This window comes from Rousettus aegyptiacus, unplaced genomic scaffold, assembly GCF_014176215.1.
Source record: "Rousettus aegyptiacus isolate mRouAeg1 unplaced genomic scaffold, mRouAeg1.p scaffold_m13_p_10, whole genome shotgun sequence".
Lineage (NCBI taxonomy): Eukaryota > Metazoa > Chordata > Mammalia > Chiroptera > Pteropodidae > Rousettus > Rousettus aegyptiacus.
Genome location: NW_023416285.1, coordinates 68,513,083 through 68,526,614, shown reverse-complemented (window position 1 = coordinate 68,526,614; position 13,532 = coordinate 68,513,083). Strand labels below are relative to the sequence as shown.

Below are 13,532 nucleotides of genomic sequence, written 5' to 3'. Positions count from 1 at the left end.
CTTGTTCTACATTCTATTTTATCTGATATAAGTGGTGCTACTCCAGCTTTTTTTGAATTTACATTTGCATAAAATATCTTTTTTCATTCCTTTACTTTCAATTGGTGTGTGTCTTTTGATCTGAAGTGGGTCTCTTGTTGACGGCATATGTCTTGTTTCCTTATCCATTGGGCTATACTATGTCTTTTGATCAGAGCATTTAATCCATTACATTTAAAATGATTATTGATAACTACATAGTAATTGCCATTTTATTATTTGTACTTATTTTTCCCCTATTCTTCTTAAAGGAGACCTTTCAATGTTTCTCATAATACTACGTTGGTGGCTGTGAATTCATTTAGTGCTTTCCTGTCTGGGGAGCTTTTTATCTCACCTTCAATTTTAATTGCTAGCCTTGCTGGGTAGAATAGTCTTGGTTGTAAGGTCTTGCTTTTCATTATATTGAATATCTCTTGCCAATTCCTTTTGGCCTGCAAAATTTCTGTTGAGAAATCAGACATTCTTATGAGAGTACCATCGCAATAAACTAGCAGCCTTTCTCTTGCTTTTAGGATTCTCTCCTGGTTTTAACCTTCGTCATTTTAATTATGATTTATCTTGGTGTGGGTCTGTTTGTGGTTTCTGGACTTGTATGTTCATTTTCTTCACCAGATTAGGGAAGTTTTTAGTCAATTTCTTCAGATAGTTTCTCAATCTTTTGCTTTCTTTCTTCCCCTATGACATGAATGTTGGTGCACTTGATCTTCCAGAGGCCCCTTAAACTATTTTTTTTTTTTTTTTTGCTGTTCTGATTGGGCATTTTCTGCTTACTTCTAAATCACTGATTTGATCCTATGCTTTATCTAATCTACTGTTGATTTCCTCTAATGTATTCTTTATTTCAATCATTGTATTCTTCATTTATGATTGGTTCCTTTTTTATGGTATCTATGTCCTTTTTCATCTTCCTATCTCTTTGATGAAGTCCCCATTGAGCTCATCTACTCTTCCCTTAAATTCACTGAGCATCTTTATAACCAGTGTTTTAACCTCTGCATCTCATAAGTTGCTTGTCTCCATTTTATTTAGTTCTTGTTCTGGAGTTTTCTCCTGTTCTTTCATTTGGAACATATGTTTTTTTCCTTTGTTTTCCTATTTTGGCTGCCTCTCTGTGTTTGTTTCTATTATTAAGTGTATTCACTGTGTCTCCCTGTATTTGCTGGGTGGCCTTATGTAGTAGGTGTACTGTGTGGCCTGGTGACACAGTCTTCCTGATCACTTGTATCAGGTGCTTTGGAAATGACTCCTGTGTGGTTTTCTGTGCCCTCCTGGTATATGTCAGCCTTGATTTTTTTGGCACTTCGGTGAGTGGAATTGACTCTCAGGATGACTTGCTTTGAGGACTGCCCATGCCCACAACCTATGAATTGCTTGTAAAGGCTGATTCCATGGAGTTTGGTTCACCCCAGTGGGTTCACGTGACTATTGAGACCACTCTTTGGGTATGTCGCTTATGAGCTAATTAGATGTTTCTATGTTGAGGTCCAACACCAGTCTCCAAGTGTGTTGGTTTTGCAGCCCAGGTCAGTTGCTGGCTCTGATTGGCCCAGAGCTATCTGGTAGGAGCTACAAAACTATCTGTGTTTGACTGCTGCCTGAACTGGACCTGGAGTTATGTGGGAGAGGACATGTGGCTAACCAAGACTGACTACTATCAGTACCAGGCCTGGGGCAGGTAAGGGAAAGGCCCAACACACCCGAAGACCTGAGGCTGGCTGCTGGCTGCTAATAAAACTCAGCAGCTGAACTATCTTCAGAGGAACCAGATTTGGTTGAGGCAAGGTCTCAAAGAGTCACCAGGGTGGAGCAAGTTGTGTTCCACAGGTTGGTGCAGATTCAGATTTGTAGCCTATGGCCACTTACACTGAGGCTAGCTGCTACCTGCCTCAGTCCCACAGACCCCCAAGATTTGTTCAAGGTATACTGCAGCTAGGCCAAGACTGGTTGTCTGTCACTGAAAATGTCTCTTGAAGTGCACAAATGAAGGCTCATTGATCGCTGTCAAAGGAACCTGCTGCTGAGAGTGCAGGGTAGGGCTGGTTGTCCAGTAACCACCTGAAATCAACACCAGGCAATTTACCGGTTGTGTAGGTCAGATCTCAGGGAGTCACCAGGGTGGAGTGAGATCTCACTATGCCAATGCAGATTCAGAATTTGCTGTGTTAGGGAGGATTCAACACTGGCAATATGGTACTCTCCTGCAGGCTATCCTGAAAGTGGGCTCAATAAAGGGACAGTGGTGGCTGTCCTTCTAGCCTTTGTCCCAAAGCCACACAATTCAGTCTTTCCTTATATGTCTCTGGTATATCCCAGCTGCTGTCCTTCTGCCAGAGCTCAGGGTAGGTGCCTGTGAGTGAGTGAGTCTGTGCATTTGCCATATAGGGGGACATCTGGATTTTTAGTAACCATCAGTCTCACCCAGATGGCCAGAATCTTCACTGATTTTCATAGTCAGATTTTGTGAGGACTACTCCTCCCACTGGAAACCTGGGCTGGGGAGCCCCAGTGTGGGGCTGAGGCCCTTTGTTTCTCTGGGGGAGCCTCCACAGCCAAGATATTTCTCCTGATGCTCAGTCATCACACATGGGACCAGCTTGTTTTGCATGTTTGCCCTTCCTACCAATCTCAAGGTGGTTTCCTCTTCATATCCCCGGTTATAAGAGTTCTGTTTAGCTAGTCTTCAGATCATTTTCCAGGTTAACATTCATAATTTAGTTGTAATTTTAATGTGGTCATAGGAGGAGGTACACACAGCATGTACTTATCCTGCCATCTTAACTGGAACTGTCAATGGTTTTCTAAATAACATGAAAAATGGTAACAAATTTTCAAACAAAGTATATATTTAAAAAAATAATTACACCTTATGATTAATTTAGATCTTAAGACAGCCTGACATACTGCCAAAAAGCATATGTCACATCATCTGAATTAGAATTCGAATTTGTTGCTGCAAGTTATTTAACTTCTCTGTGCATTAGATTCCATATATCTAAAGTGAAGGTAATAACAGTATCCAGATAAATGATCTGTTGTGAGGATTGTGATAATATAGGTAAAATACAAGGAAGAGTGATAATATACAATAAACATGTACAATAATTCTTGATATCCAAAGTCAATATGAAGAGCAAAGTAGGATAAATATTTGCAATAAACAGGACAATATTTGGTTATACTATTTTTTTCATAAATTTATTAGAAATACTTAATTAAAATAGATCAATGATTCTTGGATCTGGCCAAGTATGAATGCTAAACTACCAACACTGTGTAGTCAGATGATGTTATCTGGGATATAGTAGGAAACAAGCAATTTTGTTCCTTCAAAATAAGAACCAAGACACTGAGCTCTTGCAGAAATAAATATAGCTTGACTAGACTGTGTAATCAGGTGTCCTGTCCCCTGGCAAACAGTCAGTATGCCACTACCAAAGAAAGGAAAGGACAGTGTTACTTTTACATGAAAGTTATAGGGCTAGCAGCTTTTCCTAGACATCTCTGGGAACCAGTCCAGCTTCATAAAAACTGAGAAGGTACTGAAGTAAATATATAAAACTCTAATTTTCTGGCTCTGTTTCATTTGACACAAATGTAAGCAGAGATTCACCAAGATCACCCAATACCTAATTCAAATTTGAAAACTTACACTAAAGAGACAGAGGAAAGCCTTGTTTGAGTAAGAAGGTGGAGCTGAGGGGAAAAAAGAAAAGAAAAGGCATTAATGACTGTTTAACTGGAAAATGCCATTGAAAAGACATTGTTGGAGAAACTTAAACAAGATACAATGGCCACATCTACAACTTCCCTTTTCTGCTTTCCACACTCTCTGAAACAGCAGGAGGCAGAGGTTAGCTCTTCAGATGCTGAGGAAAAAGATGATAAAGATGATGAAGAAGATGTTGGAAAAAAGAATTTGTGGAAGATGATGAGGTGGATGAACATAACATACGTGATTTTGAGGCGAGGCTGGGAACAAACTGAATGCAGCAGTGATAAAATCAGGATTATAAGAAAAAAGGCCCTTGATGCCAAAACACAAAGGCAAAATACCCTTGAAAGGACCTTTTCAGAGAAAATGAGCAAAGTAACGAATCTGGTGTCACTTTACAGAACAGTAGGTAATTCTACAAACTGGAACGAACCACAGTGTACTAAAGAGGCAATAAATGAAGCTAGGGACATGAATACGCTGACTGTCTCTGTGGAATTATAGTGACTTAACTGAGATTAAATATATGGGGTAATGGGAAGAGCATCAGACTGAAAAGAAGGAAAATTAGTTTCTAGTTCTGGTTTTGTTTTATAGGCAGATACTGTGAGTCCTTATGTTGCTAATTGCAGAGCTTACAGCAATTGACAAGAACAAATAAAAACCCTGCCCAATGGAGCTCACAGTCTAGTGGACAAATATACATTTAAAAATATTTATGATACATATTATAGTTTCTAACTAGTATTGTGGTATTTGGTAGTGGAAGAAGGAAGATGTGTGCAGTATGGAGGCAGTATGGAGGAGGTATTAGTGACTTTCAAGTTCTGACCTGGGGTTTTATAAGAGAAGTACAGAGAAGGTAGAAGTCCATGCAGAGCAAGAGATCAGTACTTCCAAAGCCAGAGGCAGGCAAGAACATGCTGAAGTCAATATAGCTAGAGTACAACACATAAGGAGAGGTGAGTAGAGTTTAAGCTACCAGGTTACTAAGACTTTTAATTGTAATTCTGGGGTTATTTTAAGGCAATGGGAAGCCTTAGGGATTTTATGGCATGAAGAGTGCATGTTTGAATGAATACTCATTTACCAACGTGGAGAGTAGATTGAAGAGGGCAAACCTAACTGCAATAATACCATTTAGGTTAGTGTTAACACTAAACAAGAGAAGAAAGTTGCTAGAGTCAGTAGGAATAGAAAAGTCAATTTCACCTAAACTTGTCAAGTTTCAGGTTCTTCATCTAGCGAATAAAGGTGTTGGGCTAGGTGGACTCAAGTGATCTTTCTGATGAAAAATTCAACCCAGAATATTTAGCTCGTGTACTACAATGAGTATCCCATCTCCACTATTGGTGTTCAGAGAGCAATACAATGAAAATTTGAATTAACACATAGCTATGAGGGATGAGGCTGTGTGAGTGTGAAAGAAGATAAAAAGCAGACACAAGAGAAAAAAAAGGACAACTAATAAAGTGAAATGTCTGCTGGGAACTGCTTCACATGGGCTCATTTTTGAAGATTCCTAGGGGAAATGAACAAACTAGTGTGAAAATTTCATCAGAAAACTCCAAATCACATGAAAATTGTCTTCGTCCAGGTTTATGCACACATTTCATACCAAAGGGAATTTCATTTAGATTTGTGGAATGTTTTCCCCTTAGCCGAGGAACCATTCTTCAAAGCAAAAAAGAAAAAAAAAAGATCTGTTAACCCTACCTAGTGAGGGTGCCTTTCTCCAGGTGGATTGTTCAGTTCTGTGCTCTGTGTGCTTGCAGTTTAACAAGGAAGTGGAGATGTGAGTACAGGTGTTTGCATTTCCTGTGTTACTGCATGGAAGATCAGAGCCAGGTCTCTGCAATTAGTATGGTAATGGGAAAGGACTAGATAAGAGTAGGCACCTGGCCGTGTCATTATTAAACTCCCAACTCCGTCAGCTTCCCTTTTTTTTATGTGTTTTCCCACAAGGGAACAATACATTTTTTTATTTTGCCCTGGTTGTCAGAATAAGAATTTCTTCAGTCCAGTGATCTATGGGGTCCCATCTCTGTTCAGACATGCCTCTTTTATATCCTGCCCTGTTCATACTTAATGGAATTATGATTAGATATATAAACTTAAATTTCAAAGACCGTTTAAAAATCATGTAGTCCAACATCTTTATCTTGCTACTAAAGCACCTGAGTTGGAAGTTTATGGAGTTCTCTGTGTTCAGTTGCTCATGGGCGCCATTATGCCAGCGGGAAGGTGGCTCAATACGTAAGATGGCCGAGGGCTCACGACCAAAGTTACAGCAGAGACTTCCTGGGCGGCAAGATCAGCCAAACAAAAAAGTCCCCTCCCTGTAACCTCACTGACATCCTGGGCCAAAATCTTTAAAAACCGCACGTATAGCCCAGGCATGCACGACTTCTCTGGCCCCTTTCCTCAGGACCAGTGAACCTCGCCCGCAGACCCTAAAAAAGCCTGTTTAATACTTCGTTTTGGCTTAATCTCACCCTCATTTTCATCTCCTCTGGCCGATCAATTGGTGCCGACACCCGGGAGGGGTTTTTAGCCGCCTCTCAGAGTGGCGGCTACCCTCCCCCGGACCAGTCTCTGACTCATTCTCTCTGGACCCCCGCTGCTTGTGAGTAAGTTCTCTCCCTGTCTTCCCTCTGTCTCCCCTTCCTCCTCGGGGGGCCTAGCCGTAGCCGCGGCTGCGCCTAGCGCTCCCCCACCACCAGCCCCTCTGTTAGGGCCTCCACTACTGGTCACTCTCAAAGACGTCTGAGACTGCCCGGCTTGGCCCCATGGCTTTCGCCACTCCGACCCGGGTCTCGGGTTGGGGCGAGGATGCTCCTCCCAGCCCCCAACTCCAAGGGTGAGGCTAGATCCATTAATTCTGACAAAAGGAGAGACTGACCATGGGCAACACCGAGTCTAAACCGGACCCTAAGACACCCCTAGGGTGCCTCCTGGCCAACTTTGTCCACCTGGGTTATATTCAGATCTTAAAAAAAGAAAAAAACTCCTCTTTCTGTCCCGAGTGGCCTGGCCACAATATAACCTGCCCAATAGCTCCCACTGGCCTCCCACAGGCACATTTGACCATCAAGTCCTTAACGACCTAGAAAATTTCTGTAAACAGAACTCAAAAGATTCCGAAGTTCCGTATGTACAGGTTTTTTGGGATCTGCGCTCCCATCCAGACCTTTGCTCCCCCTGTTCCACCTTCCAAACCCTCCTGGCCCGCTCCCCCAACCGCTCACCCTGTTTCCCAAGTCCCACACCCCCCACTGCCTCCTCTTCACCCCCATCTCCCAAGCCGCCTATTGACCCCTCCCTAGAACACGACCTCCCCGAACTCCTCGGCTCTCCTCCACCCTACCGCCTTCCCAAGCCCTCAGCTCCCTCCGCCCCCGATTCCTCAACCCCGCCCCTGCCCCAACCGCAGATGCCTCCTTGCTCTCCGTCCCCTCCTCACTCTCCTGTCGTCGCCCATACACAATCTCATCCCCATGAACCTGATTCCTCTACTGGCCACCTCCTTCCTCTCCGAGAGGTGGCGGGAGGAAATGGAGTAGTCAGGGTTCATGCTCCTTTCTCTCTCCACGATCTTTCCCAAATCGAAAAACGCCTCGGTTCCTTCTCGGCCAGCCCATCTAACTATATCAAAGAGTTCCAATACCTTGCCCAAACTTACGACCTGACTTGGCACGATATTCATGTCATTACGTCCTCCACCCTAACCCCCGAAGAGCGTGAGCATGTTAGGGCCACGGCCATCCAACAGGCAGACCGTGACCATCTAGTTGATAATACAGTCCCTATTGGGGAAAACGCTATCCCCCGAGAAGACCCCCATTGAAACTACCAATCTGGCCAGGGATCTAACCTTCCCCAGAGAGATCTATTTGTCTGATACCTCCTACGAGGTATGGAGACCGTGTCTAACAAAGTAGTCAATTTCGACAAACTCTGTGAGGTTACCCAACAAGCTGATGAAAACCCTGCTCTCTTCCTTAACCGCCTTCAGGAGGCTCTGACTCAATACACCCGTGTAGATCCAAACTCTCGTAGTGGGGCTACCGTTCTAGACTCTCATTTCATCACCCAGTCTACCCCTGATATTAAAAAGAAACTCAAAAAGGCTGAAGATGGTCCCGAGGCCCCGGTTCAGGATCTGGTAAAAATGGCATTTAAGGTATTCAACGCATGAGAGGAAACTGCTGAGGCCACCTGACAACCGCGCCTCCAACAAAAAGTCAGCCTCCAAACCCAGGCCTTGGTTGCAGCCCTGCGGCCTGTGTTGGGGGGGGAGGGGGGACCACAGTCATCTGCAGCCTGCGGGATCCACCCTAAAGCTGCGCCACCCGGTGCCTGCTTCAAGTGTGGCAAAGATGGCCACTGGACTCGCCAATGCCCCAATCCTCAACCACCGACAAAGCCTTGCCCTCAGCGCAAGCAGCCGGGCCACTGGAAGTCTGACTGCCCGGGCCTTCCTCGGCCCTCGGCGCCTCCACGCGGAGGGGCAGATGAAGGACAACACCCGGTTTTCAAGCTCCTAGGCCTGGCCGAAGACAGAAGAGGCCCGGGTTCTGGTACTCCGGTCACCCTCGCGGAGCCCAGGGTCATACTCCAGGTAGCGGGTAAGTCCGTCAATTTCCTGATGGATACAGGGGCTACTTATTCAGTCCTTACCTCTCATTTGGGCCTTACTCTTCCTTCCCAGATCACTGTGGTTGGGGTAGATGGAACCCCCTCTAACCCCAGCCAAACCCAACCCCTTTCTTGCTCCTATGAAGAGACCCCTTTCACCCACTCGTTCTTAGTCATACCCTCCTGCCCTGTGCCTCTGTTAGGCCGTGATATCTTATCTAAACTCCATGCCACTATCTCTTTCAACCACACGGCATCCTCCTTCCTAATGGTTCTCCACCCAACTTTATCTCCCGACCCTGCACTCCCCGTCGCTAACCTCCTTCCTGATGTAAACCCCTCTGTATGGAATACAGACACCCCTACCATTGCCACTCGCCATGAACCTGTCTGTATCCAACTAAAAGATCCCACCTCCTTTCCCAGCCACCCCCAGTTCCCAATCTCTAAACAACACCTCCAGGGACTAAAACCTATCGTCACTCACCTGCTGGGATAGAACCTCCTTGTCCCTACAAATTCCCCCTGTAATACCCCAATTCTCCCCATTAAAAAAAACCTCCGGCCAGTACTGCTTGGTCCAAGACCTCCGTATCATTAACTGTGCAGTCGTCCCTCTTTCTCCGGCCGTTCCCAATCCGTATACCTTACTCTCCCACATTTCCCCCAACACCTCTCATTTCTCTGTCTTCGACCTTAAAGACGCCTTCTTTACCATTCCCTTACACCCCAGCTCTACGTTCCTCTTTGCCTTTACCTGGGAAGACCCTGACACACACTGAACACAACAGCTCACCTGGACCATCCTCCCCCAGGGCTTTTGCGACAGCCCACATCTTTTTGCCAAGCCCTAGCCTCTGATTTAGTCACCTGTGACCTTTCACCTTCCACTGCACTTCAATATGTTGAGGATTCTTGTCTGCTCTCCTTCCAGTAAGGAATGCCTCCGAGCCTCTATTACACCCTCCTGACGGAAGTGCACCATCTTCTTACCCATTATTGCCATAATGTCCCTAACAGCTTCACTTGTTGCCACGGGCCTCAGTGCCGGGGCCCTTGCTAACTCCATAACCCAAACCCGAGACCTCACCAACCGCCTCCAGCTAGCTATAGATGCCTCTGCAGAATCCCTTGCCTCTCTCCAGAGACAGATCACCTCGCTAGCACAGGTAACTCTCCAAAACCGCTGAGCCCTAGACCTTCTCATGGCCGAAAAAAGGGGCACCTGCCTATTTCTTAAAGAAGAGTGCTGCTACTATGTCAACGAATCAGGTATAGTTGAAACCCAGGTAGCTGCCCTGCACAAACTGAATGCAGAACTTCACCAACAAAAATTTGCTAATGACGCTACTTCGTGGTGGCGCTCTTCTATGTACTCCCTCCTCACCCCCTTTCTGGGCCCTCTGCTAATAATCTGCATCCTTCTCCTCTTAGCTCCATGTTTTATAGAATTCCTAAAGATGCGGTTTCATGAGATATCAGAGTCACCGTCCACCAAATGCTGCTCCAGCTGCTTGGCCCCTACCAGCCCATTCCCCAACTGGGTGATGCGGACACCCCAGCTCCTTGAGATAACCCTCCTACGCTGCCCCTCCTAAGTAGAAAGCAGCCAGACGACACCAACATCCCATTTCCTATCTTAAGGAGTCGAGAATGTTCGGTTGCTCATGGGCGCCATTACGCCAGCGGGAAGGTGGCTCAATACCTAAGATGCCCGACGGCTCACGACCAAAGTTATAGCAGAGACTTGCCAGATGGCAAGATCAGCCAGACAGAAAAGTCCCCACCCTGTAACCCCACCGACATCCTAGGCCAAAATCTTTAAAAACCGCACGTATAGCCCAGGCACGCGCGACTTCTCTGGCCCCTTCCCTCGGGACCAGTGAACCTCACCCGCAGACCCTAATAAAGCCTGTTTTATACTTCGCTTTGGCTCAATCTTACCCTCATTTTCGTCTCCTTTGGCCGATTACTCTGCTTTCTCAATCCTGTCCTGAACCAGGACTGAATAAATAGGAAAAGGTGCTACATATCAAGTCTCACAATAATGAATCACTGCGTCAGTCCTATTACCATGAAGGAATCACCTCTGCCATCATTCTGAATATAATGTAAGGAAATGCAATGTTATTCCTGTTTGTGAAATTTTCTAATTTACATGCTAGTGTTTTTCTGAGTTTTAGAATACAATCAGTCCCTCTTTTCACAAAATTTTAGCCTGTGTGGTTAGGGTGAAATTGTTGATGAAAATTAACTCAGAAAATCATCTTAATTTACAAACATCATAGATGTTCTTAATCTCTTCATTTTCTGTACCTTGTAATACTGCATTCACCTTTTTATGGCTCCTCTGACACTGTTCATTCATATATCTTATTACATGCTTTCTTTTTATTCCGTAAGCATCTCGATGAAAGAACCCATGTATTCTTTATTTTTGTATTCTAAACTTCTAACAGTTTACCTAACAAATAGAAAGGGCCGAGTGAATATTTGCAAAGTAAATAAATATTTTTGAATTGAAGAAATAGTATTGCTTATATTAAATAAAGGCAATATAAAAAAATCATGCAAAAGTACATATATAAACTAATTTTAACATGTCTTAATTTCAGAGCTTTTCTGCTTTAGAGATGAGGGATTTTAAAAGAATTATTTATGCAGCTTTTAACATATTTCTAATTTCTTTATATAAAATGAAGAGAAAAACAAATAGTGAAACAAGCTAGATTACTAAATTGTATATTCTCTCATTTATTAAGATATTATGTAGTTTTAAGAAATATTGGCTGGAACTGGTTCCTCATATCTAACAACAGAAATGATATGTCTATCTAGAACATGAAGAGTTTTAATTAGTATAAGATGATGAGCATAGCCTTTAGCAATAATTATATGTTAACTTCAATTTCTATGATTCCAACTACTTTTTTTATTTATCCAAGGCTGAAACAAATTTTTTCAACAGCAAAGGAAGATGTGTAGTGAATACAGCCTCTAGATATATAATAACATATGTTATATTGTAATTCCAAGTCTTCTTACACTGAAATTGTTACTGTTACATGAGGAAAGACAAATACTTCAGGACTGAGGAAACAGAGACTTGTCTCCTGGATTTTGCGCTAAAGAGTTTTGTATAAATGGTTTTTAAGCCACAATATAGGACTGCTTAACACATATTGAACCACTTGAGAACATATTCTGTAGCAACAATCTAGAAGAGCATTTATTAAAATGCATCTTGTATAATACCAGTTCAATTAAACTTCCCTTTTCAGAAGGGGTAAAGGATTCTCTGTTCAAATAAGTTAGGGAAACTGGCTAGACAAGGTCCTTTACTGTCAGACTTTTTAGGAGCCTTAAAATGTTATTGTGCATCATCTATCTCCACCAGGGTGACAGAGAACACATTATTTTTCAAACTTAATGACTATCAAATCTTTATTCATCCCTAAACATCTTGTGGAAACAGTGTTCTGTTAAATACACTTGTAAAAATCTCACTCATGCCAACAGGAATGGGGGGAAAAAACAGTTTGTTAAATAAGAAAACTGATATATTTGACATTTTCTAAAAAACAGATTCTTTCTAATGATATATTGAATGCCAACTACATATAATAGTTCCTTTCTACATTCTGTATTTATCTTTTTTTCCCCATAGTAAAAATCCTGATTCCCAACAATATTGCTGTGTTTATTCATTTGCTCAGTTCTATAATGCACGTGACATAATTCCTACTTTTATACTCTGGAAGGATATAGAAGCAAGAGAATTCCTGTCACAATGAGTACACCTTACAACTATATCTCGTTTCCTAAATACTGTTCCTCATTAAAAACAAAACAGAAATATTTAGAAAAATGGATGATTACAAGGAAGTACAAGGTAATTCTGAAGTATTTAGTTGTGCTGGAAAATATACAGTCACTCAGAAATGAACTGTCATGTACAAATGACACAAGAACCAGTTTGACAAATCTCACATGAACTGAACATGGGAAAGTAATATTCAAAATAAATAGTGAAAATGATTGGTTAAAATACAATGAATATTTTTAATAAGTGTTGGGAAGAGCAGAGATGTGCAGCAGGACAAGATATACGGCGGGGGAGGGGGGAATGTAGTTTACACCATCAAGTTAACGGAGTATTGTCTCGTAAAATTAAAAATAATTGGGAAGAATTACATTTATTGAGCTATATATAGTACGTTAAATATTTTAAGAGAGTGATCAACTCTGTTATACTTTTCCAAATGATTACTTTGTTGCTACTATGAAAATACTATGAAAATAAATGAGAAGAGATCTGGTTAATAAAAAAACTATGAAAGCATAAAAGAATTAATAAATCACATATTAACATGAAAATCCGAGCAAACAAATAAATTGAAGGAAAGGAGAAAGTTCTTTTTTATAGTAGAATGCCAACTAATAATTCTCCTAAGAATGACAGAGTTAGGAAAATGACCATTTCCTAAGGAACATAATAAGAATAAATTCAGGTGAGAATGACATTTTGTAAAGTGTTTTTTTTTTTTTTCTACATTGCCTATGGCTTAATTCTTTGTAAGTGAAACCATGAACAGTAACTAAAATGTGTAGCCTACACAAATATAAAAGAATACATTTCTATAAGAAAGCTTTGATAAAAGTCTGAATGTAATGCTGATTGTTTTCTTTTATTCTCAAAATTATTTTAAATTTAAAATAAATTTGACCAATTATCTAAGTTAGGTAGCTTATTCTCCATTTATGTCTCTAATCTTCAGAGTAATTTTCTTTTCTTGATGGAGTCTAATGTACCATATGTTCTTTTCTAATTTTCTCCTTTATATCATTTCAGCAAACTACAGCAAACATTAAAGTATAAAACTGATTATTTTATTCACATGCTTTGTTTTTTTTCATTTCTATAGTTGTTTTATTTAGATATGTTATTGCTAACCACCTAATGTACAGCACTTTACACTTACTTTGATTATTTAAAAATGGAGTTATTTCATAAGTTGGTGAAAATTAAGGAAAAATAATGAAATCATTAAGAAGCAATAGGAACCTCATGAAAAATACCCAACAGCTGTTTTCTGAATTAATCAATTGTTTTCCCCAAGTTGAAAATATTTTGTATAAT

General features: G+C 41.8%; 1 pseudogene; it reads left to right on the top strand.

Moving 5' to 3' along the window:
* The first annotated feature begins 1,391 nt into the window (after positions 1-1,391).
* On the top strand, positions 1,392-4,124 carry LOC107511490 (annotated as a pseudogene).
* Positions 4,125-13,532: the final 9,408 nt, after the last annotated feature.